This window comes from Pelodiscus sinensis, chromosome 4, assembly GCF_052426305.1.
Source record: "Pelodiscus sinensis isolate ZL-2025 chromosome 4, ASM5242630v1, whole genome shotgun sequence".
Taxonomy (NCBI): domain Eukaryota; kingdom Metazoa; phylum Chordata; order Testudines; family Trionychidae; genus Pelodiscus; species Pelodiscus sinensis.
In genome coordinates, this window is record NC_143055.1 from 132,862,949 (window position 1) to 132,889,015 (window position 26,067).

The 26,067-nt window shown below is 47.1% G+C and overlaps 1 long non-coding RNA gene across 1 annotated transcript in view; it reads right to left on the reverse strand.

Moving 5' to 3' along the window:
- Positions 1 to 14,114: 14,114 nt before the first annotated feature.
- The window catches only part of LOC142829391 (uncharacterized), an 88,364-nt gene continuing 76,411 nt past the window's right edge, over positions 14,115 to 26,067 (reverse strand). Inside the window, exon 3 of the long non-coding RNA XR_012903783.2 lies at positions 14,115 to 14,262. This is a non-coding gene — a long non-coding RNA (uncharacterized LOC142829391). The remainder of the gene's footprint in view (positions 14,263 to 26,067) is intronic.

Below are 26,067 nucleotides of genomic sequence, written 5' to 3' on the forward strand. Positions count from 1 at the left end.
GCGGGCTGTGGGCTCTAGGAGGCAGGGGTATGGGAGAGGTTCTGCCTCCAGGTGGTGCTTACCTTTGGGGGCTCCCAGAAGCAGCTGGCATGTCCTCCTGCCTTCTAGGAGTAGGCACCGCTAATTGGCTCTGCATACCGCCCCCACTCCCACTGTCGCCCAATGGGAGCCATGGAGCTGGATCAGAGCCCCTGGCCCACCCCTTGGATTGGGAGGGATATGCTGGTCCTTCTGGGATTCATGCAGCCAGGACAGGCAGGGATCCTGCCTTAGTCCCACTGTGCCGCAAGTCGAAAACCTGGTCTATTTATGGACCGTGAAAGAAAAACCCTCCTGCATCCTTTCTGGCTCCCCTCCATCCTTTCCAGGTTCCCCGACTGAAGCCAAGTGGTCCTCGCCAGACAGCTCTGAGGGCCTGGTCTGAGCTAAGTCTCAAGGCCCAGCTGTAGTCTCTGTGCTTTAATAAAGCTGTCAGGGTTGACAGGCTGGTATCCACACCGCTTCTCCCTTTCTCTCCATCTCAAGCAGGATGGAGGGATTATGCAGATGAGCTTGCCATTGTGTCTGGCTCGGAAACATTGTCCGGTATGCTTGGCATCGTCTGAATTCGTCTCTATACCCCTGAATGCCCACCGCTCTGAACCGTCTTGAAGGGATAAACGCCTTAACAAAGCTGTTTAGCGGATCCACTAAATAGTTCTGGCAGGCACAGGCGTTTCACTGGATGGGAAAATGTGCTCTGGCTTTTTGTCCCCCCTTCCAACCTTTGAAGTTTTATTCAGGCGGGGCGCAAAAATAAGTCGCTTGATTAGAGCTCGCGGACGCTTAAAGCTACACTGCTCCTTTCATGCAAGCAACTGATTTCAGGCCTCGTAAAGCCAAATCTCTCATTTGGCAATGATGGATCAAAGCACTTTATGCCTCTTGTTTACCTCAGCACAAGCACTTAGGAAAAAAAGAAAAAAATGAATGTGCTTTGTGATCGGGTTCAATGTGGCATCTCCATTCTGTGGTAAACCTTTCAATTCAGCTTTCTCTCTTAGGCCAGGTGTCCAGTAGATCTGGAAAGTCGACTAAAGGTACGAAACTCCAGCTATGTGGAAAACGTAGCTGGAATGGGCTTCTTTTAGTCCTCGTGACTGTGAAGATTACAGGGGCTCGCTGGAGCTGCCCTCAGTGTTTGATTTATGGGCCTGTACTAGACCTACTAAATCGAACGCCAGAACCTTGATCTCCAGCACTGATGTACCCTTGGTGCATTACAGGTAACCCCGAATTACAACCCCCCGACTTACAACCCCCCGTATTTACAACCATCTTTTTCATGTGAGATAGCTCCTAAAACCCCCCAATTTATGTCCTCAGCTTGCATTTATGACAGCATACAATGCAGACTCCATGCAACAATGCAACCCCATGCTTTGGAAGCTCCCAAGCATCTGACTGTCAGAAGCTAGGAGTAGATGCATGGTTCTCAACGAGGGGTATGCGTACCTCTGGGGATAAGCAGAGGCCTTGCGGGGGCATATCAACTCACCTGGATAGTTGCCTAGTTTTACAACAGGCCACATAAAAAGCAAAGTCAATACAAACTCAATGACTTCTGTCTACTGCTCAATATGCGATACTCTGCAATGGAAGTACAATATTCGTATTTCACTGGGTGTATGTTATATTTATATGGTAAAAAGGAGAAAGCAAGCGATTTTTCAGTAAAGATACATTTGTATTTTTTAGGTCTGATTTTGTAAGCAAGCAATTGTTACATGAGGTGAAACTTGGTAGTATGCAAGACAAATCAGACTCCTGAAAAGGGTACAGGAGTCTGGAAAGGTTGAAAGCCACCGGAGTAGATGACAGAAGATGGATTACCTCAGAGGAAAGGACAAGAAGCGAGGGTCTTAAATTGCAGCAAGGGAGGTTTAGGTTAAACTTCCTACCTGTCAGGGTGGTGAAACACTGGAATAAATTGCCCAGGGAGCTTGTGGAATCTCCATCACTGGAGATATTTAAGAGCAGGTTGGACAGACACCTGTCAGGGATGATCTAGATGGTGCTTGGTCCTGCCATGATGGCAGGGGACTGGACTTGATGACCTCTGGAGGTCCCTTCCAGTTCTAGTGTTCTGTGATTTGACAATTCAATAGCTGACTCTTCTGTTCACTCCCTGTGAAGCATCTGGCATTGGCCACTGTCAGAAGACAAGATCTAGATGGATCATTGGTCTGACCCAGTCTGGCTGTTCCCTTGACCTTCCTCCATAATTTCCCACAACTGAAAAAATGTAAATCTATGGAAATCAGGGAGGAAAATGCTTAAAATCCATAATTTCACACAACTGTGAAAACTGAAAGAAGTAACATTTAAAGTGCTTAAAAAGAAACATTGATACAATCTGCCAAAATCCAGTTCTGCTGATCCTACACATCAGTTTTAAATACGTAGGATAACTATTATATTGGCTTAATGTTGTTTCCTTTTTCCTGTATACTTTTAAGATTAAAAAAGTATATATTATTCCCTGGGCTCCAAATTAAGCCCTTGTTTTGTAATTTGATTTCTAACCTCTTGCATGGAACACTTATAAAAGAACAGCACTACGATTTACCTACCGTATTTTCCGGCGTATAGGGCGACTGGGCGTATAAGACGACCCCCTAATTTTTTAATTAAAAGATAGGGTTTCATCTTATACCCCAGCGCCCCTCCGCCTCCTTTGCTCCCGGTGTCCCTGGTCTGCTGGAGACGGTCCCCAGCAGACCAGAGGCACCGGGAGCAAAGCCGCAGCAGCTTTGCAAAGCCGTGGAGGGGCTCGGGCGGGGGGGCAGCCCAGGCGCGCATGGGATGTATACCCGGCGTACAAGACGACCCCTGATTTTTGGGGGATGTTTTTTAACATCAAAGGTCGTCTTGTACGCCGGAATATACGGTACTGTAATTTTTACTGGGAAAGTGTACAAACAATACTCTACTATCCACCTTCTTTATAAGTCAGGTCTTGGCACTGCTGAAGGCAAACTCTGCTTCCAGGGTATATATTTTTTTCTTATCCAGATGCAGGCTTTGTCTGTATCATATTCTAGGACAATGTGGGTTTTATGAAGCGGAGGTTTGGTGCATTGTAATTTCACTGCAGCTAGTAAGAGTTTGACAAGGGAACACATCTTCCAGTGATCTTTGCCGAGCAAGCAGGGGCCTATTGTAGCTGAACTGTTGAGTAAGTAGCCACGATATCAGAAACGGTAGGGCAAGATCATGCTGGATTAGACTAGAATTAGACATGCCAGATTGAATTTGTATCAATGGATCTTGATTTCTCGTCTGCATCAGGAATATTCATGTTGATTACAATGAATCTAGACTGTGTGGACCACTTTAAAAACAAGTCTTTGCCGTTTTGATTGCAGGTCTGGCATCTGGCTTTGGAAGGAACGTGCAGGGAGAAGAATATGAAATAAACAGAGGCGGCTTTAAATATCGCCCTAAATGCACGGCCTTGTTTTCCGCCTTTGTGCGTGTTTGGGGGATGAATAGCGAGCTATGACAAGACACACATCAAAAGAATTTGAAACAATATCTGAGCCATCGCGTCTAATCAAGGCAGATTATGCCACCAGCGCGGGCGAGGAGGAAAAGCTATGCCCGGACAGGTGGTCTGAATGCCAAAACTCTACAGAAAGGGACGGAGCGCCAGGTTTTACGGCTGTTTTTAGAGACAACGTTCCCTTGTATGGATCAGCCAGGCCTGCTGATGGGGGGGGGGGAATAAAGGGGGCAATTTTAAAGGGCACAGGGCTCGCAGTTACTGCTGCTGCTACTGTCACAGCATGGCACACAGATCCCCAGGGCCCTTTACATCTCTGGGGAGCCCTAAGAGTTGGGGAGGGAGCCGTAGAGTGGGGCACGATGGGTAATGCTGAGGGCTGGCTGCCTCCGGCACTGCCCCTTCTGCCCCATGCCACGCCCCTTCCTGGAGTGGAGCCGCCCCTCATGTTTCCAAGGGGCTTAGTGTGGCTGTCGACTCCCCTGGGAGTAGCCTATCAAATTACAGAAAAGTTCCTTCTCCCAGCCTTAGCTTTCCTTTCCAGATAGCCCCTAGCATGCTGAGCATTTACAGCCCAGTGTTTAAACAGGCCCAGCGCGGTGACCGAGGGTGCAGCTTTGTCTATGACTCCGTAGCTTATGGACATTCCCCCGTGACACAAATCAAATTGCAAGGGTGGGGAGGTGCGGTTTTCCGAGTCAGGAGCCTGTTTCTCCCCATTTTCCCCAGCGGTCTCTTTTCAGCCTCTGCTTTCTCATCTCCCCTTCTCCGTAAGTCAGGATCTACATTACTCTTTCTCCTCCCAAAATACTTACAGTCCCTCCTTCTTGTAGCCCTCTCCCCCAGAAATCTCCTTGCACCGTTGCATCATCCCCAGCCCCCTTGTAACATCTCCGCTTCTCTCCCTCTCAGCATCTCCATCTGGGTCACCTGTCCCAGGATCCTCCTCTTGGGCCACACCCTCATTTGCCAACATCGGTAAAATTATCGAGAACCGAGGCAAGCTGGGTGGCATGCAGAAAGTGCCATTTCTCTGGGTGTGTCCGTGATAGAACAAGTGTTGGAAGGCACCAGACCGGCCTCCTGCATGGATCAGATTCAACGTCAATGTGATTCAACGTACATTTGAAGGACCCACCGTTAACCGAGTCTCGCAAGTTCGTTCGTGCAGGCACCATGCACCTCGGCACTCAGTCGCACTCCTTGGACCTTTTGAGACTGTTCTGAATGCAGCTATGGTGGCGATGGCCAAGTATTGTTGACAGTGTTGCCAGATACCAAGCGGAGGCAAGAATACGATGAGTGCCTCACACTTACATCATGAACAAGGGGGCAGAGAGCTGCGCATAGAGCCAACAGCCTCTGCAGGCCTCTGGGAAACACGGAGGAGTGCTCTGTACTGACAGTAGGGGTGGGGCCAAGGAAGGAAGCGGCAGGGGCAAGGGAGAAAGGGGCTGGGCTGAGGGAGAAAGGGGGAGTGGTCAAAGGCAGAAGGGGCGGGGCTGAGGGAGGAAGGGGCAGAGCCAAGGGAGAAAGGGGGAGTGGTCAAAGGCAGAAGGGGCGGGGCTGAGGGAGGAAGGGGCAAGACCGAGGACAGCCAGCCCTCAGTGCTGTCCAGAGCACGGTGCCCAGCCCAGCCCTTAGCGCGACGTGGCGTACGCTGCCTGATGCTCTGGCGTGGTGCTCCAGCGGTGATTTAACAGGCCCATGGCTCCAACTACTCTGCCGCTGCTGCTGCTGCAGTGGTGGTGGGTGGAGCCCCAGATCCCTCTGAATCTCTAGGCCCAAGGGCGATTGCCCCCTTCACCCCCCATTGGCGGGCTTGCTCAATGGTCTGCGAATAAAGCGTGATTCCAACTTGGCCTATCTCGGCATCACGTTAGCGCGAACTCTCACCCCTTCTGACCATCTCATAGAGAGTAACCACGGTCAAAACATGCCACCGCCAGCGTGGAACAGTGGCCAGAACGCCAACGCCCTTTCGTGACACACGTTGCCTTGGCATGTTATTGCACTCCAATACGGGCTCCCTCCTCTCACGCACAGATGGGAGCAGAGGTGGGGGGCCGGCGGGTTCTCACCTGGCAGCCCATGTCACACGTTCTGGGGCACAAATGCAGCCCACAGTGATAAACAGGTTGAGAACCCCTGATGTAGACCATCCACGACAAGGATCCTCTCTGGATGTCCAGGATCCATGAAGGGAAAGGCCAGCCCCAAACATGCAAACACCGTGCCCTTTAAGTAGGCCTCAGACCAGCACCCCACCAGCGCAGGGCCTACTTACCCTAATGTTTGAGGAGGCAAGCAGACTTTCTCCCTAAAGCATCGGGGCGGAGAGGACCTATTCATAAGGTCCATATGTTAAAGCCCTGAATCAGAACAACCCTTCTTCCAGTCAGAAAATCCGACACGAAGGCCCAGGTTAGGCTAGCAAGCTAGGCCTCCCCATGTATACCAGCCAACATGGCTTCTCAGCCCCTGTGCTCAGTCAGCTTCCTCTCCCCATGTGTGCAACAGCCGGATGCTCCCTTAAAAGACCATTTCAGGCTAGGATGGAATCAGGCTTTGTCTGGACTGGCGCACAGTCCATGCTCTGCGGTCCTTAGTTGTCTTTTTGGGGTTCCTTTTTTAGTGTTCCCATGGGTTCACGGTATGCCAAGGGACGAGGGTTTAATGGGACAGTCATTCTAAAACGTGACCTATGCTAAAGATTACACCCGACTGAGCACAATGCAGGGCATGCGATCTGCCACACACTTGAACATGTAATTTAGCTCCAAGTGCAGAGAAAATTATTCCTTCTGGCGGATTAGTCCTTAAACAAGCATTTATTTCAGCAGGATTCGCCACCTTCTTCTGAACCCGAAGCTATGACAATTTGACTGAGGGATATATTCCCTACAGTCCCACAATGGGGGTTTTCTGTAAATGGGCTTCCCTATCCGTGGGCCTGAAAAGCAGCTTTTATACTTCAGCAGTCTGACAATATTGGGCAAAACCCATCATTTGCCGTTGCATGAACGTTGCTTGAATGCGAGACGCCCTCTCCCGGATCTTTCCCACAGATGGATTTACCCAGCTTCAAATAGTGGATTGACGCTGGGGGCATATTTATATTTTGCACACCATCTTCCAGGTATGTCTGCCGGTGGAGCAAGTGGCGAGTAGCATCCAGAAACAGAGATACCCGTCAAAAGGAGCCGTCCGAGGAATCTCTGAACACACGCTGTTTTCGGTACACTACTGTGTCCCTCCTCTTGATTTCAGTGAAATCCCTAAGAGCATTTCTTTGTGGGAGAGCTTCTTCAACAGACACTCGGCATTCTGATTATCCAAGGAAGAGCCCCAATAGCACAAGTATTAGCCATACAGTATTTTGGATGGTCTGCATTCCTTCTTCCAGGAAAGGGCAGGTCTGTGCCAATCTGTGTCACAGTGTTAATGCACTGAAAGTATTTTAAAATGTAGGGTGCAGAGGTGGAAACAGCAACAGACAAAAATGAAAAGAGCTAGACTCTAGTGTGTCTTTTAAACACAGGAGAATTTTCATCTTATTTCTTTGGTGCTCGCAGGGATGATAAAGCACATATTTCTATTGATTACAAGCATCTACTCCATTTCTACCCTGTGAGCGCCCATATTCACCCTGCAGAGACATTTGTTGTATAAAATAATGACTAAAGTATGCTTCATTAGTGCCCCTCCAAGCATTAATTTATAGTGATTCATGAGATCAGAATCTGGCCCAATACCTGACTTAGCACAACTACAACTTTCTGGATTATTGCTCTACCCAGGACTTGGCAGTGTGTGTTTTTCAACCTGGGCTGAGGATGATAAATAGGTGTTTAGGTGCATAGCTTCCATTGAAATCAATAGGAATTAGGTGCCTACTGTCAGACGGGATGTGTTCCATATTTGCAAGTTTGACACTATCAAATTGGCCTTGAATAAAGCTATTAACTGGTTTACGCACTACAAAGGCAATTTCCCCTGCCTTTGATATTCACATTTACACATCAAAAGCTATGAATGAGACACATCCAGCCTGACTCAATTAACATCATTAAGACGGGTCCTACAATTGACAGGTTTTGCAGTTATAGATACTCTGGATTCTGTCATTTCCACTCCGACTCATCTGATGAAGTGGGTTTTACCCATGAAAGCTTATGATCTAATATATTTGTTAGTCTCTTGGGGCATGTCTAGGAAACTATTTTGAAATAATTAAAATCGACTTAACTCCTGAAATAACAACATCAAAATAGCATGTCCTCACTACAGGGAAGCCTCGAAATGAGTCCGAGGCAAGCTCCATTAACGTGGACGCACTATGCTCTAAGCATGGGTAACAACTGCAATTAAAACACTGCAGTGTGGGTGAATGAGGGCTTGTACTACCCATACTGAATCAAGTTAAACCAGTTAGATTCAAGCTTGTGTAGGAACACTACCCTATGCCGTATAGACATCCCCTATACTACCGGCTCTGGTTTGCATTTTTCCGGTAACAAGGGTGACAACTGTTTGCTAACGTTTCCCAGTGTTTGCTCATACAGCTTTTTTTTTTTTTGTAATTTCCCCCTTCCCCTTAGTATCCATTTTAGATCATGGCTGCCAGATTTCTCTGATCCCATCGGGCCAATGACCAAAATTAACAATCTGCCCATCCGCCCTGCGTGTCATACAAAATGTGCAAGGAGCACAAAAGCTGAGGCTGTGGGGATTAAATGTAGTATCTGAGATTTGCCGCTGGCAAAATTGCCAGCCATGAACGCCTACCTACGTAATTTCTAGTCTCCCCACTGTGAGATGGTGCCCCCAGGTTGAACAGGGCAGCTATTTTGGTTGGCTTTCACGGTGTTTGCCTCACCGTTTTAGAAGCGAGTAAATAACACGTCTCCTTGCCAGTCTTTCTTTTCCCATTTGGCAAACATCGAAGATTCCCACCCCCACTGTATTTTCATCTGAGCCAAAATGAAGATGGCATTGCAACTGTTTGTTTTCGATTACTGACTTGTTTCGGTATTAGCAGAGTCCCTATCCGCAAGGCCCTGGGAACAAGGCTACACTTGAATAGCCATCGGACGGCTCCTCGATGTGAGAGCAGTATAAAAATCATGTCCCACAGGGGCAATTTGTTAAATAATTTTTTGGTGAGTGGAAGATGTCACTGAGGTTGGGCCCATCTTTCTGGCGAAAGCCCAAGAGAGAGGCATTTTAGTTCAAGGAACCGAACCCAGAAATCTGTCATATTCCAGCCATAATATTCCCCCAGTCCGTTACATTTGGGATGTCACCTTGCACACCATGTGGCAACCCCACCCAAAATCACAGGTTTAGCTAGGGTTTCTCCGTTTCCAAGTGTTTCTCATGTTTCCAAGGGGCTTAGTGTTTCCTTTAAGCATCCGTGAGCCTAAAGTGTTTCTACTTTCCATTTCTTTTCACAGGCTAAACTCATCATTTCAAAATGTTGCCACATAAATCTGGGCCCCTTTGGATCAAAAACCGTGAATCTTGCACATAGAGAAATTCTGAAAAGGTTCCTAGAACTCTTTACGTCAGTTATCCACGACAGAGGAACACACTCTGAGACAGGGTGTCCTGCCATTGAGATGCAACGTGGAAACATCACAACGCCATTCCCAGGACTTGAGAATGCAGTGTTGCAAATGAATTATGATGTACAAGCTCTCAATACTTTTGGGATGTTTCCTCTGAGACTCAAGCAGGATGTGGCACATCTTGGTCACAATTTTTTAAAAAAGGTTAATAAATGATTAATAGATACGCTAATACATGGTTAGTTACCTGTTATAGACCGTTCAAGAGTCCAATAGGCCAAAAGGTTGCTTAAACCATAACTGGGGAGGAGGTAAACATTATTTTTCCTGTAGAAAACTGCAGGCGGGGAAAACACCCTTCGAAAACTTTCAGCTGAGATATTTTCATCCAATTTTCTTATTTCTATGGATATTTTCATCTAGAAACTAAATGCAAATTTTCATTGCATCTTCAAATGTTAAATAACATTTTATTACTTTGATTTGAAAGGTGATTGCAATTTTCTGTTTATAATTTTTGGAATTTTGGGGTTCCTTTTAGCTTTTTGCTCCCCCTCCTGCACAATTTGAAGGAAAAGGAAGGAAGCAAAGAAAAAAAAGGATGTAACAGTGGAGAAACATCCCACTCTAAGCTCTTTCCTTACTGTTTTCCAGCCTTTTCCATTAAGAAAATAAAGAGGGAAATAAAATGGAAAGAAAGTGGAATGCCCTCTTGAAAAAAACCAACACAAAATTCAAAAACAGATACTTTTTCCATTTCCCCAAAACTCAATTATTGTAAACCAACATTTTAAAAATAGCTTGAAGTTCGAGATTTCTCATTTCAGTCCTTCTGGCTGGTAAATGGAAACATTTTTATCAATATCACCATTTTCCAAAGGAGCATGTTGATATGGAACCAGTATATTTTATGGCAGGACAAACTTTTGGTTGGAAAATGTCAACTCCTCATCGTTAATCTTTACCAGACATGTGACGTAGGGGCATTCTATGTAACAACACCTATCAGTGACTGATTTCCCCCTTATTAAGAGTTTATAAACAAATGTATCTTTAATATAAGCTGTGATGTTGGAGTTCATACAGAAACGTTTTTGGGTTTGGCCTCCCCTTGATTTTACTATCCCATCCCTCGCATCAATATTTAGAATCACAACTAAGTCCTTCTGTATTTGTTAGATCTACTCTATTATCTTATCCAGAGGTTGACTGTGGCTTTCACTCCACCTACCACGTCCATGTCCGTTGCCCTCTTAACCCCTACACGAGGCTCAGAGGCAGCTTCATCCTTAGGGAAAGTCCAGGGGTTGCTGCCTCCATGCATACCCAGGGGAGCCGTCACCTCAGGCCTACCCCACATTCTCTGCGCTGCCTGGCCAAATCTCTCTTTGAAGTAGCACACTGCCTTAGCAACTCCTAAGGGACCTTCCTGCCTCTGTCTTGCCTTGATGGAGACCTGGATGCATGAAAGGAGTTAGGCACCTAAACGCCCAGTTTCAGGAGCACAAAACTACCCTGCCGGTGCCTAAATCCCTATTTTGTGCTGTAAAGGTTTCCTAGCTGCAGATGTTTCCACCTCAGAGCATGCGCCCTGCTGCTCCTCCCGCCTCTCCTCCATGTGCATCCAGACACCTCTCTCCTGCCGCAACTCCAGAGCAATTTGCAAGCCAAGTTCGCACAAAGCAGCCGGGATGGGAGAGAGTTAGGGAAAGGCTGGCCTCCCTCATGGTGGGTGGGGTACTCTTCTGGGAGGAGAGACTCTGAGTTCACGTTCCCCTCAGCCTGAGGGGAAGGCTGACAGTTAGGAGGGAAAGCCTCCTCCCCCAGCTTCTTATTCACACAGCAGAGGTGCCCACCTCCCAAAAGGGTTCACAGCCGAGAATCGTTAGCGGCGCTGGCTGCCTCCCCCAGCCTGGACCTACACCCCTACCTCTGTCAGCGGCATGGGGCTGAGCACACTCATCCATTGGGGTCAGCCTCTCCCATTGGCTAGCGGAGGCGGGAAAGCTGTACCGGTGTTTGTCAGTTGGAGTCTTGGATGCCTGGTTCTTCCCGTTTGTTGGCCAAGAAGCTCAACCATCGAATCCTGGCTTTGTGGATCACAATGATTTGTGAGATGCCTGCCAGTTGGAAGTGGTGATGCCTGTATTACCCCGCCTGATTCCTTCTGGGCCTCCCAGGCCGGAGTGCCCCCTTTTAGACACTCTGTCAGGCCCATCCTATGCCCCCTCTGCCCCCCTGGACACCTCCTGCTTGGCTTTGTCCGGCTGTTTGCACAACGGAATTGGATTCAGAACTGTTAGTCACTACCCCAGCTACGTCACTGAGGTAGGGATGCAGGTGGGATAGCGCGCACCAGGTAATTATTGATACCGATTGTTGGCGGCTTTTAATTCAAATAAGTCACCAAGCAGCCAGCATGGAGGAGGAGGGATTGCAAATTCTGTGCAGGTTTCAAGCGATTCTCCTCAAAGATCCTCAAGCAATGGACACGTGTGATTTATTTATTCAGAAATTGCTTATCCAAGTGCATAGCTCTAAGGAAGGTGTGTTCACATGAGATCTGGGATTCTCTTATCTGAGTTTCCACAAGGAAGGGAAAGCAATGAAAAATCCTGGAAAAGAGTCACTACATCACCCGAGACAGCAATAAACCTGTGCTGTAATCTATCACTTTATCTCTCGGCTTTACGCACAGGGAGGGAATAGGATGACCAAACATCCCAGAATTGACAGGGACAATAATGGACTTCTAAAGTCTGGAAGGAAACATAAAAAGCCCATTATTCCTGTAACCTGGCCCAGTGCCCACCCGGTTGTTTAGTGCTTCTTAAGTGTGTGCTTACCTCATCATCCTTTGAGTTGGAGAATCACCATGTTCTTGTCCTTGGCCAAATTCCCAACCTCACTACCTCAATGCTAGGTCCACCACCTTTAAGATTAAAGGTTCTTTTCTCTCAAGAGTGCCTTGAAAATCAGCCAGTTCAATGCTTCTTCCAACACCTTCGCTCATTCTCCTGTGCTGCCTCATGCACATAGGAGAAACTCCCCCCCCCAACGTGTGTAAAGCCATCAGCTTCTCCTCTTTCATGTCCCTCCTGAGACTCACCACTGGTGTGAGGCTTTCCAGAGCCAGCCAACTGACCAGAATTAGATAGGCGTTGATCTGGGCCTACTTACTACGTAAAACTTGCTCAGTTCAGCCGTGTGTCATGCCTCTTGCTATTACAGTCCACACCTTGGTTTCATCCTCTCACCATGGCTAGTCATGAACCAAGACAGTAAGTGCTGGGGAGCAGAGGAGGGCAAGGGCAGCTGTTTAGCTGTGGGCCAGTTTGTCAGTTTGCCATAACGGGCAACCAGTTTGGAAAAGAGATGAGTTCTTGCTTAGACACTTGCAATGAAATGGTTTGATTTTCAAAGTCCCTAGCAGCTTGTGTTTTCAGTGGGCCCTGCTAAGTGCTGGATATACTCATCCCCCATTATCTGTACCTCACTGGTGTAAATTGCCAGAGAGGGCATAAAATAAATGGAGCCAGCAACTCCATGTTACCTCAGCTGAGGGTGTGGCCTGGACATTGGAACTGCAGAAAGAGATTTTCTTTCATTTGTTCCCAAACACGCAAACCACCAAAGGGAATAAAGACACGTTCCTTCTTCAGCCATGGAAATAACATCAAGGAGGCAACCAGCCGATCTTTCTAGCCAAATGCTTGTTGTTCCTCCACCACAAAAGCCTGCCCATATCACTGATTGTAAGACGGCTGTCTCAAGAAACCTAGCTAGCTAGCCAGAAACATATCAGAAACTCCAAGCGTTGAAAGAGACCTCAGGAGACATCGAGTCCAGCCCCCTACCCAAAGCAGGACCAACCCCAACTCAATCAGCCCAGCCAGGGCTTGGTCAAGTGTGTGCCAACCTAGACCTTCCTCACTGCAACTTGAGACTATTGGTCCTCATTCTGCCATTTGCCACCACCGAGAACAGCCTCTCTCCAGCCTCTTTGGAACCTCCCTTCAGGGAGTTGCAGGCTGCTCTCAAATCCCCCCTCACTCTTCTCTTCTGCAGACTGAACAAGCCCAAATCCCTCATCCTCTCCTCATAGGTCATGTGCTCCAGCCCCCCACCCCTGATATACTCACATGGCTCCCACCCCTGGGGAAACGGAGCACCCCATTGACCCCTAAACTAATGTGGTAGGTGATAAAGTTATGTTGCCTTTAGAAGTTACCAGTCCACAGCACATCTTCCATCTGTCCCAGGTTATTATAAGGTATAAAGGTTAAAGGTCAGGTTTGCAGAGGAATTTGGTATCCAGCAGTTCCCCGCTGTTCCCAGTTGAACTTATCCTCTCCCAACAGGGGAATGAGCTGCTCTTCAGTAATGCCAGGGCTGGTCAAAACCCATCCACCAGCCTTTGTGTTTGACAGGCAATTGGGGTTGCCACTCAACAGAACGGTTCCCAGAATAATGTCTGATTTCCTTTGGAGTGGAGGGAACAGGACACCTATGTCCGACTCCCCTCAGCACCTGCACCTATCCAGCTCCCTGGCTTTTCCTTGGCCAGCAGGTACATTTTCAACTCAGCCCTCTTGCAACTCATCTTCAGGCACACTCTGCCATTAGCAGCATTAGTGCAATAATATGTCACCAAAACACATCACGCGAGGAGCACAGTAATCATAAAGATATTATATTTCGCATTGCCTTCCAAGTGCTATTAAATCTTCACAAGATACATAGCTCTGACTCAGGATAACCACAAAATACACGATTTAAATTGCAAATTACAGCCTTTTACCACATCTGAAAGCCTGAACCTTGCATACACGACATTATTTCCGTCTAATTGCCAACGAGATTAAAGTATTTAAAAATAAATTTTCTCAAGAACCTTTCCCATTAGGATTGGCTGGAAATGAACGATCGCCAAATGAATAGATCTTCTCTATCATTAGCATGTGAAATCAATACAATGAAGATGAATATCTTACCAGTGCTGAATTGTCTTTTTCATGTCTCCCCATTAGCAGCTATTCCAAAGAGACAATATGGATGTTTCCTTCTCTCTCTGCAGAGGTCTCCATAATCAGAAATCTCGCTAAATGCATTCGGTGGAATCAGAAGCCGATTGTGTGTTTCCCCCATCTATGAAAGAAATAAAGGGAGATGATGCATGAGAAAGGCTTGACATATAGGCAGAGAGTCATAGGATACAAAAGGGGGACATTTCAATTGTTCCCCTTGTTTTTTGGCAATTTTTTTGTCCTTCCAAAATTTGAAGACATTTTTGACCATTTTCCTAATGTGCTAAAAAACTGATTTAAAAAAATCATACCAGTTCCATTGTAACAAATTCATGGCCCTCATCCCCTTCCCTGCTCCGATTTTGACATTTCTAAACATGTCAAGATTCAAAAAATTCCAAATACTTCTCTCAGGAGCTCTACATGGTTGCATATTCTGCGTTTTGGTAAGGACGGCCCTGCACACGGCCTTAGATTATTTCTTTTGGGGAGCAGTATGAGTCAATGGGACTCAAACCATCTTGGACCAAAGCCCCATCAAGTTACTACAGGTCATCATCAAAAAGGAGACCTCTTATTCCATTAATTGCTCTGGCCACAAGTCATATTTGGCATACACGGTATTGTTCCTTGAGTCATGTCACTGATCTATGCCAAATCTGTCAGTTCCATGAGGAATACAGCTAGTTCGGATTAGGAAGCCTAATCCGAACTAGCTACTCTGTGCCGCGTGTAGGCGCGCGGCATGGGGTTCAAACTGCCGGCATTTAAAAATGGCACCGGCCGGCTTCATGCAAATGAAGCCCGGGAAATTCAAATCCTGGGCTTCATTTGCAAGTGCGGTATGCCTACATTACCCTCCTAGTTCAAATTAGGAAGGTAGTGTAGACATACCCTAAGAGACCAGACTGAAAAATTCCTTGCTTTCCCCATGAACAAAACAGAATAAAATGTTTTCCTTTTTCATTTTGTTCACAGCAACATTTCAAAGCAAAAGGAAATGTTCCATCATGATTTGTTTTGAAGCGTGTGTCAATTTTTCAAAAATACAACATCTAGGGGTGTTCAAAATCAAGACAAATGAAAACTTTCATTGGAAACCGAACAAAACGTCCTTTGCTTCAGAAATTGCCGGTTGAAAAAAAAGAAATAAAAAAAAATTAATCGAAAATGCCCCGGTGCCTTGGACAAAAATTTCATTTTTACCAAAACATTTTTCAGTGGAAAAAATATTTCACTTGAAAACTTTTGGCCAGTTCCAATGTCACATCAATTCCCGGCCCAGAAGGGGTCATGTGGTCTGGATAACACAAGCCAGGGAACGCCCTTGAAATGATTCCTGTTTATGGGCTTGCAAAGTTTCTCCTCAAGGCTCCTGTGTTCCCACAATAGGTATTTGGAACTGCTAGGGCTTTGTAACACTCCTCCACTCATGCCATGTATTGATAGTAGGAGAGGAAGAAAGCCGGATAGTGTTTATTTAATCATGCTGAGTAGTTGATGTTAAACTGACACATTACTATGATATAAATATATTAAATTAAAGTACCATTACTTAATAGCAATGCAGATGCCTTAGCACATTCAATTATCCTTTCCCTCTTCTTCCATATTGCTGCTTAGAGGATTACGGGAGCTATGTATCAAACAGCCATTCATATTTTTGTGCCGGGCTCCAATAACATGTTATGCTTACGGAACGCGAGGGGTAATAATAGTTGTATTCAGGCAGGTCTGAATACTCTGTTAATAGCTGTGCAATAGGCTTAGCTCGGCTGACAAAGTGGCCCCTATTCATGTCTGTTCAATTAGAGATAATCGCTGCACGCCTGAATCCCACACATTTTCCACACAAACTTTCCTCGGCGAAAGACGTCCTGCCAATGATGTGGTCTGGTGCTCATCCGCCTGCTGGCGTTGCTATGGCTCGCGGGGGCCGGAGCTGAGCGACGGCGTACAGCCGGGACTGAGACAATGAGTGGATTTTCATTCGCCATGGGCTGGGGTTTCGGGTTGGCACAGCAAACTCAGTGCCGCTGACCCTCGTCTGACCTTGTTTTCCCCTCACTGCTGCAACCTGAGGGCACCCTACAGGGGAACTTGGAAGCACACCGGACGGTAACAATAAGAACACAACGGGGCTTTTCTCAACTGTCTATTCGTTATAAAGTAGGTTAGCCGGTTATAACGGATGGCAAATCATCCCTCAGCATCAATGCATGATGGGACTATTTTTCATGCTATTGAATCCATTGGAACCTGGAGTTTATTTAACCCAGACAGCAAAATTGGGGTGATTAGTTCTTCTAAACACATGAGTGACCAAACGCCAAGGACAGCTCTGCCTTCAAGCTCCAAAAGGGAGGACAAGACGTAGATGGGCATGTTCACAGGAGCCTAAGGGAGTTAGACACTCAATTCCATTGAATGCCAAGGGGAGTTGGTAGCCTATTTCCCTTAGACTTCTTTGAGAACCCCACCGGAGTGGTTAGATGAGGGAACTGCGGGTCTGGGCAGGAGTCAGTGTTTTGTGTTTGATGCTAACCTTGGGCACTACACGCAAGCCACAGTTTTTAGAAAAAAAAGTCCCCTCTTTGTGACGGCTTCTCCTTCCGAGTGCCCGGCTTTCAGATCTCCTTTAAAAGCACCAAGCAAACTCAGCCACAAGGGTCTCATGCCAAAACCAGTGAGACCTCATGTTACGGGACAGATTGAAAATGCAAACCATAGCTCGTCTCGACAGGGGAGTTCATTAGAGCAGTGGTACGAGTACCCTTACGGGCACTCGAGAGACGTCTGGGGGGGTCTGTCAACACAACTAACATTTGGAGAAAACTGAAATTGTGTTGTAAGTTTTACAGCACTTTATTATTTTTGTACTTTTTACACCCCAAAATTTCATCACCCGTCCGGCTACGATTAAGCTATTTAAACAAATGTGTTGCGATGGTAGAAAAAAACGGTGTGTCTGAAAACTGTAGGTACTGGGGGTACTTATATATTTTTTAAAGGAGTGCTTTAAGAAAAAAGTTGAGAAACACTGCATGAGAATGCACTTTGACGTGCTGAATAAGGGCCCAATCCAAACCCGCTTCACGCAATCCAACTGACTTCAACCGGCTTTGGATCAGGCCCGAACTGCGAGGCATAGTATGTAGCAGAGGACTGTCATCACGCTGAGAGACGGAATGGCCACATCATTACTCTAGCTCAGCGATTCCCAGTGTGCTCTGCAGACTCAGGGCTTCCCTCCCGCCCCCGCCTCCAGCAGAAAGCCCACGCGGACGCTCCTGCCCTGCGCCCCTCCCCCTGCAAAGTTGGAGAGCCAGCGCCGGTTTCCCGCTGTGGAAAGGAGCCCCGAACCTCACCGGCCTGCTGGGGGAAGGGCAGCACAAGAAACCGCTCCCATAGAGGTTTTCCCTGCTGCTCCCATTGGCCGGGATCACAGCCAATCAGAGCAGCAGGGGGTGGTGTCTGGGAGCGGCGGGAGAGACAGAGCCAGGTAAGTGCCTCCCTGTCTTCCTCATGCCCCCTCCCTCCCATGTATCCCCTTTGCCCAGACCCACACACCCAGCCCGCTCTTGCACCCTCCCTCCTAGATCCCCAACCCTCAGCCTGCTCCTGCACCCTCCCTCTCAGACTCCCCACCCTTAGCCTGCTCCTGGACCCAACTTCCCAGCCAGACCCCTGCCTCTACCCCCGCCTACATCCCTTTGCCTCAGGAAGATGCTACGACAGGTACCAGGTGAGGTGGGTCAGCCAGGCATGGAGGGTCAGGTTGGGCAGTCACCTCTCTTCCCCATGTTAGAGAGCTGTATGGAAGTGTGTGTGTGTGTGTGTGTATTTGACCTCTCACTGTGGGTGTATGCGGGATTAATGGTGTGTGTCATTCTGCCCCATGTGAACCCTAAAGTCTTACAGATAAGAAGGTAAATAAAAAACTCCAGCTGTGCAGTATTGACAGCTGTCGTGCTCACTTGAATATCAGTAACTTTACCTACTGTCCTGTCTTCAGCACAAGGAAATGTGGTGACTCCACAGATTCACTATTTGACTAGCTTTGTGGACAGTTCCAAGGCCCCAATTTGAAACAATTTTATATCCCGAGGACTGTAACTGTCTAGGAGATTCGGACACATCTGTTCCATTAAACTAACAGGTTTTGTCTACACCGCAGGGTTTTTGCACAAGAAGTTTTTTGCGGAAGAGATCTTCCGCCAAAACGTCTTGTGCGAGAGCACGTCCACACACAAGAGCGATGTGCTTTTGCACAAGAGAGCGTCCACACTGCATGGACAGTCTTGCACAAGAAAGTTCTGATGGCCATTCACAGAATGGCCATCAGAGCACCTGTGCTTTTTGTGATGGGATCTTTTTGTGCATGAAACTCTCTGCTGAGCATCCACACACACCTCTTTGTGCAAGAACTCTTGTGGAAAAAGGAGTTATTCCTCATAGAAAGAGGTATAACCGCAAAAAGCCCTCTGCTCGGCCATTCTACTGTACATTTTCTTGCGCAAAAAGGCGCTTGAGGTGTGAATGCTCCGCGGGTTTTTGCGCAAAACCAGCTGCTTTTGCACAAAACCCCTGCAATGTAGACATGGCCACAGACTTTATATGATCCTGATGGTCCCTTTTGGGCTTAGTCTGACCTTCTGCACAGTGAAGACCATGGAGTCTCTTACAATAGACCCCTGACCTCTGGCGGAGTTGAGGAGGTCCTCACATCATGGTCTAAAGCAGTGGTCCCCAACCTTTTGAGGTTGTCGGGCGCTGGGGCGTGGCCATTTGCCCGCCGGGCGCCAGGGGGCGGGGACACTAGCGCACCCGGGGGCGGGACCCCCCTTGCTGCATGCCCAGGGGCGGGCCCCCCCTTGCCACGCGCCCGGGGGCAGGCCCCCCCAGCTGTGCTCCCGGGGGCGGGGCCCCCCCATAGCCGTGCGCCCGGGGGCAGGGCCCCCTCCAAGGGCCGCGTGCCCGGGACCGGCGCTCCCCCCCCGCCGAGTGCCGCACGCCCGGGGCCGGCACTCCCCCCATCCCGCCGAGTGCCGCGCGCCCGGCGCTCCCCCCCTCCCGCCGAGTGCCGCGCGCCTGGGGTCATCGCTCCCCCCGCCGCGTGTCCGGGGCCGGCGCTCCCCCCCGCCGCGTGCCCGGGGCCGGCGCCCGCCCCCGCCCCCCCGCCGAGTGCCGCGCATCCGGCGCTCCCCCCGCCAAGCGCGCTCCCCCTGCAAGCGCCCGCGGGCACCGTGTTGGGGACCACGGGTCTAAAGATTCCAAGTTACAGAGAACCCACCATTTACACCAGTTCAAGCCAGCAAGTGGCCTCTTTCACTAAACGAACTCGGTCCAAGAAAACATATTACCATAGCTATCTTTTCTCTCTACACCGAAACACTGACCTTTTTCAGATTTTTTTCTTTCGACATGAACGCTTGGGCGAAAATACCACACACTCATGAAACATTCTGGGGTCACTTGATCTGCAATTTGTGTTGACAGTTTTTTACCCAGCCCTGCTGTGAAGTGCTTCGTAACAGCCCCGGTTGGAGAAGGGATATTGGATTAGATGGAGCACAACTCGGAGCCATTATGATATTTCCTCTGCTTCTTCAACAGAGGGGGCTCATAGGGTCCTTAAAAGCTTTGGGATTTGTAAAAGCAGATCGAATTTTGACTCAAGTATTACTGACAACGAAGATAATTTGTTAGGGAGATTAATCCTTTCTCAGCTTTCTCACAACTTCATATCAGATGGCCGGATGGGTTTTCAGTTGTCTGTTTGCTTCTTCCTAAAAGGGTTATCCTTTATCCAAACTTCAGTCAGGGCTGTTGAGCTTTTGTGCAGCAAAGAAAAATCAGATATTTTTTCTTCTGTGTTTTAATAGGCTCTTCTACAAGAGCCTTCTGAGTACTAAATGTCTCTCTCACTTCCAGTGATTCAAAACACAACACTAAGTCTATAGTGAAAGGCTGTTAGCAGGACTTCGATATGACATAACCGAGACAATTTATGTACCGACTCTCCTACATTCATTGCTGTTGTTGTGGCCAAAGGAAAATTCAAGCTGCTAGTAAAACCGAATAGAGATGAGGAAAATAAATGAGAATTTTTATCCAGTAGGTCAAACGACATATTTCATTTCAATCTGGAGCATTTTTTAAAACGCGTTGCCTTTTTAAAAATTAAAATTGAAGAACATGTTCCAACAAAATGTCATTTGGAACTGAAAACTGAAATGCTTCATTTTCAAATGGTCAAATCCAAGTACCTTGGGTCTTTCGCCAAGGGTACATCTATACTGCACATCCCGAAATAGCTACCCCGCCTCTACACAAGCCGCCTGTTATTTTGAAATATTTTTTGAAATAACGGGCACGCTATTTCTCCATCCCATTAAACCTCATTGCACGAGGGATAAGGAATGGCTTGAAATAGCACGTTATCTCAAAATGTGGCGCTATGTAGATGTACCAAATTTCAAAATAAGCTATTTTGAAATCGTTTCAAAATCGGATGTGCAATTTGCACTTATTTCGAGTTCAGGGTGCTGTGTAGATGCACCCCGAATCGTTTGTATTGGGGGAGTCGGCATCTGGAAGTCAAATTCTCAGAACATTTTGGGCTTGCTGATTTTGGCTTTTTGGCTCAAAAAGATGTGGATCAACAATTTCCACACATCTCTCCCTTGCAGCTGAGCACATGGCAGAAGTCTTCTACCATCCCCACCACTGAGTAGAACAATGATTCCTACTCAGGACTTTTGAGAAAATCTAGCCTTCGATGGTTATAAATAGTTATTCATAAGTTTAAAACACAGAGGATAAAAAGGGAATATGCAGTGCAAAAAAGGAGCTGGCCAAAATTTTCCAGTGAATTCTGCTGCCACTGAAAGGGGCCCGATTTTCTGAAAATCAAGCCCCTTTAAAAAGTCTCATGTGAGACACTCAGGAATTAAGGTTTCTAAATTCACGTCACTCTTGAAAATCTTGGCACACAGTTGCGGAAAGAAATTAAGTGGGGCAGCTGAAAAAGTAGCCCCTAACCTTGATGTTATCGTCATGAGTAGTGAGCACACTTTTAATTGGAACACATCCTAACTGCTTTCGGAACAACTTGGAAGCTAGCTCCTGCCCTTCCGCCCCTCCCCACCTCCACAGGGAACTTTCCGTTATCGTTATGTAGACGCAGACATTTCCCTCTGCAGTACATTAGCAGACAATCCACTTGTTTAATTAAGCTTTGTGCTGTGAGCCCTCTGTTCATACACTTTAATAGACAGATATACAAATACAGTGTCAGCTGGCATTACATTACATGTCAGCAGATTGTTGTTGTCTTAACCAATTTTGCAGTGGGCTTAGCAAAGGGGTGAGATGGGTCAAGTTAAAGGTAGCAAAGCCAGGTTGTCTTTAGATCATGTAAGAGTAGCCTCATGTTTTAATGAGCTGGGGAATTAAGCCACAGTACTTTCCCCCTTGAAGGGATGCCCTCATGCACAGGGCTAGAGGAGACCTCAAATTGCATCTGCAGAAAGAGTATCTTAACCCTCCACTCCAGAAACCCTTCACAGCAACAAGCTATCTTACTTGCCCCAGCATTAATACCTCCGGCAGACAATTGCAAGAGTTAGGCAAAGGACAACAGGAGAATGCTCTTCCCAAAAAATATGAAATGTCAATATTGTAATGAGTGCCATCATTAGGCTTCAGAGTTAACAATTTCATTTGTCGCTTTTCTTTGCAAATGGTCTACAGGCTCAGTTATTAATTATATTACTGTAGCACCTACTGTACTAGGAGTTAGACAAGCACAGCAAGGAATCATTCCTACCACAAGGAGTTTACAATCTACTATACAAGACAAAAGCAGGAAGTGACTTGCCCAAAGTCACACACAGCAGATCAATAGTAGAGCTACAAATAGAAGCCAGTGTCAAATTCACTGGATCTCCCTGCCTCTCAGGAAGACACTATATCTCTTCATCCCTAAGTCACCTTTCGAAGATTCTTTATGCAGCCACCAGAACACTGACCAAAAAACTTCTTTCCATTGTGACTTGGCAGAATTCAATTTCTATTTTTTATAGTTTTGATAGATAATACAGATGTTTCTTTTTTATTTATTTTATTGTTGCTTTCCTTGCCTTTTACCAGCTGTCGGAAACAACGAGGAAGGTCAGACCATAGCGGTTCAGGCAATTACGAAATGACACAATGTTTAGATTGAAAACTCTAAAGCTTTTTAACCGGTAAAACACACCTTGCCAACATTGCATGTCAAAATATGCAAAGGAAAGAATTCTAGTATGTTCCCAAGCAGCATTTTTCTGACTTTCCCGATCTGTAAATTTTGATTATTTTGGATGGAAATTCTTTGCATCAGGGAAGGCGGGTAAATAGTGACATCAACATTTACCAATACAATCAAACCTTTTACCTCTAATTATAACCACATTCCATTATTTTAATTTTATTAAGTATTAAGTTTAAATGAAATTCTCTCATCCATTTTTAACTAACGTATGAAAAGAAGATTTGTTTTCCTTTCTTTTTAACTCTGTGAACTGTGTGAAAAAAGTTGCCTACTTGTGGTCCCACTATTGATGTCTTTCACTCAGACTATAATCAAGCGCTCACTTGATTATAGCTTGAGTGAAAGACAAGGTCTATGGGGCAGAAGCCATCTTTGTTCTGCATTTGTACCACCATGGGTTCCTGGCTCAGGACTGGAGCCCCTAGATGATGTAACAATACAAATAATAAATAAAAACAACAACTATGGGCTTCTAATACAAGGAAACATTCACAGGGTCAAAGGCAAGTCAATTAAGGCCTGGTCTACACTCACAGGGAACGTTGAATCAAGATACACAACTCTGGCTTTGTTCATTGCATAGCTGGAGCTGACGTTCTTTGTTTCACGTTTTCCCATCATCCCCACAGCAGGAGACCAACAGGAGTAAATGCTCCTGGTGGCCTCCCTTACTCCTCACAGAAGCAGTAGTACCAGCAGCCAGCGGGGGTGCTCTCTGAGTTTGATTTAGCAAGTCTTAACTAGACCTACTAAATCGAACCCTGAAACGTCCATCGCAGCAGAATCAATCTTCCAAGAATCAGAGGGGTAGCCGTGTTAGTCTGAATCTGCAAGAGCGGCGAGGAGTCCTGTGGTACCTTATAGACTAATTGAAGTGTAGGAGCATAAGCTTTCGTGGGCAAAGACCCACTTTGTCAGATGCATGTAGTGGAAATTTCCAGAGGCAGGTATAAATATGCAGGCCAGAATCAGACTGTGAATGGCTTGCTAACTACAAAAGCAGCTTCTGCTCTCTTGGAATTCACACCTCCAGATCAGCTACTAGAAGTGGGCCTCATCCTCCCTGATTGGATCCACCTCGTCATCTCCAGCCTGATCCTGGCCTGCATATTTATACCTGCCTCTGGAAATTTCCACTACATGCATCTGACGAAGTGGGTCTTTGCCTGCGAAAGCTTATGCTCCTACACTTCAGTTAGTCTATAAGGTGCCACAGGACTCCTCGCCGATCTTCCAAGACATGGTCAAAGTAAATCTTGAAGAGTACCTTTGAATCAGACTAACTCTTTCTGTTGTCAATCATTTAAGTATGTCTCCACTCAGTGTGCCATCAGTCTCTTTCTCTCCCAGCTGGGAGAAAGATATAAACTAGTGGTCATACCAGAGAGTGCCATGGGGACCATTGGGAATCAATGTGTGACCCTCAAGATATTTTGTTTCCCGTTGCCCGTGTGCAGGTTGCCAGATTCTGCTGGTTTTCATCCATGTCATTTTTTCCCTGTTGGGATGACGAAAATGACACGCATGTCACGCCACGGCACGTGGAGTGAGGTGCGTGCTGATTGCAGACAGCATTGACTGTGAGAGCCATGCACCCCATCGGTAGCCAATCACAGCGCTGCTACGGTTCCGTCAGCACCCCCCGCACGTTTTAGGTCCGCCAGCGCAGGGAGCAAAACTTCCCTATTCTGGGAGACCATCTTGGCTGCAATAATCTTGCGGCCCACTGAGATGGAGGGCCACTTGTGCAGACCGTTCACTGGCCTCGGTTGCCCGGCACGGATAGAAAAAAAGAATTTGAATGACCCCCTAGTGGGTGCCAGTTTCAGAGACAAATGGGCAAGTTTTTCTATTTGTTTGTTTGAAGTCTAAGACGCTGATCTCACTGGCCTTGATCTGATCTCAGGGCCCGGACAGCACCCAGCACATTTGCTATTCAATACCAGAAAATTGCCACTCTCTCATTCATGTAATGGTGACAATTAGCAGTCACACAGTAGCCTTACAGAAAAGAAAAAGGAACGTAATTGCTCCATAATGCCGCCGAGAGATAGACAAAGAGGGTAATTAGCATTACAACGCGGCTTCTGAGTGTCTGAGAGAATCTGATTGGTCGCAAAGCTTCCCAAGCTATACCATTGTCAGATGGTAATCCACACGATAGTCCTTTGTGTCTGAAATGTCAAAGAGCTGTATTATTATTTGTAGCACACCGAGACCTCGACTGGGGAATGGCATTCCCTGTGCTAGACCCATGCAGAACAAGAACGAACCTCTGCCCCCAAGAAACACAGAAAGCATTCATTATCCCTCCTGTTGCTCAGATGGGAAACTGAGGCACGGGATGAGTGAGTGGCAGGGATTTGAACTGACTGAACGCAGACCTCTGGAGCCCAGGCCTGGTTCTCTGTGGGCAGAATTCAGGTGAGGCAAAGTAGAGGAGATGGTCTCTTTTATTGGAGCAATTCCTTTTATTGTTGACAGAGGCAGCTTATCCACACAGAGGTCTCCTTGAGCAAAATGGAACAGATGGTTTGGCATAATCCATTAGCATACATTGTAAGGGATCATTCAAGGCCTGGGGCAAGCTAACACCTCTGCAGTCACAGGACAAAAGGAGAGGGTTAAATGGGTTTCAGGTTGCTGAAATAAGCCCCAAAGCCCTTGTTTCTAGTCCAGTGTTTCTTAAACTTTTTAAGACCAAGAAACACCAAACAATAATTTTTTTTATGAGGAACACCAAAGATTTTTTGTTGAGGAAAAAAAAAGGTCGGGGAAAAAAAGGTTGGGGGAAGTTATTGAGGAAAAGAAAAGGTTGCCTGCCCCTTTAAGGCCAGCCATTTTGAATTCTGTTGTTCTCCGCGGCACACCTCCGACTGCCTCATGGCACACCAGTTAAACACAGTTTAAGAAACACCGTTCTAGTCCCTCCAGGGCTGCTGATGTCTCAGGGTTATTACCTCCCCCACCTAGTGTCATATCCTGGGACCATGAAGTTGAGGCTCCTAAGCCACTGTCATTACATTGCTTGTAAATGTTTGCACAATACTCCTGGTGCTGACCAAGCGTGCCCACAGCTAGTGCTCTTGCACGGACACAAAAAAGTGCACCAGACACAGCCATCCCATGGTGCACCTCCGCCCACTAGGAATTTTGGGGCTGGACATGGGCACCAGGTTCGTATGGTTTTTGATGGGGCCCAGAATAGGTCCAAGCAGAGCCACCCAGGACGTCGGATGGACCAAGGCAACAGTTGCAGGCCTTGCAGTTTGGGGGGGGGGTACATTTCAGGGGGGTTCTAGGGTGGGCTTATCACTGGCAGCAGCAAAGTGACCCGGCCTCAGCTGACCCTGCTGTGCCGGATCCCGGTGTTGCTTGGGGGAAGGAGCCGAAGCTGGAAAGAGATGGGGTGGAGCCGTGGGAGCAGGGGTGAAATGGCAGGAGAGGTGTCAGAGCAGAGGTGGGACGGGCTAGGTCTGGGCCACTCAATGCTACCAGTCCAGTCTCCTCTGATCCCCCCAGACTGCCCTGAAACCCTCATCCTCCTGAAGCACGGGATGCCTCAATGGATTTATATAGAGGCAATAATATGTTTTCTGTCTTATTCTCTAT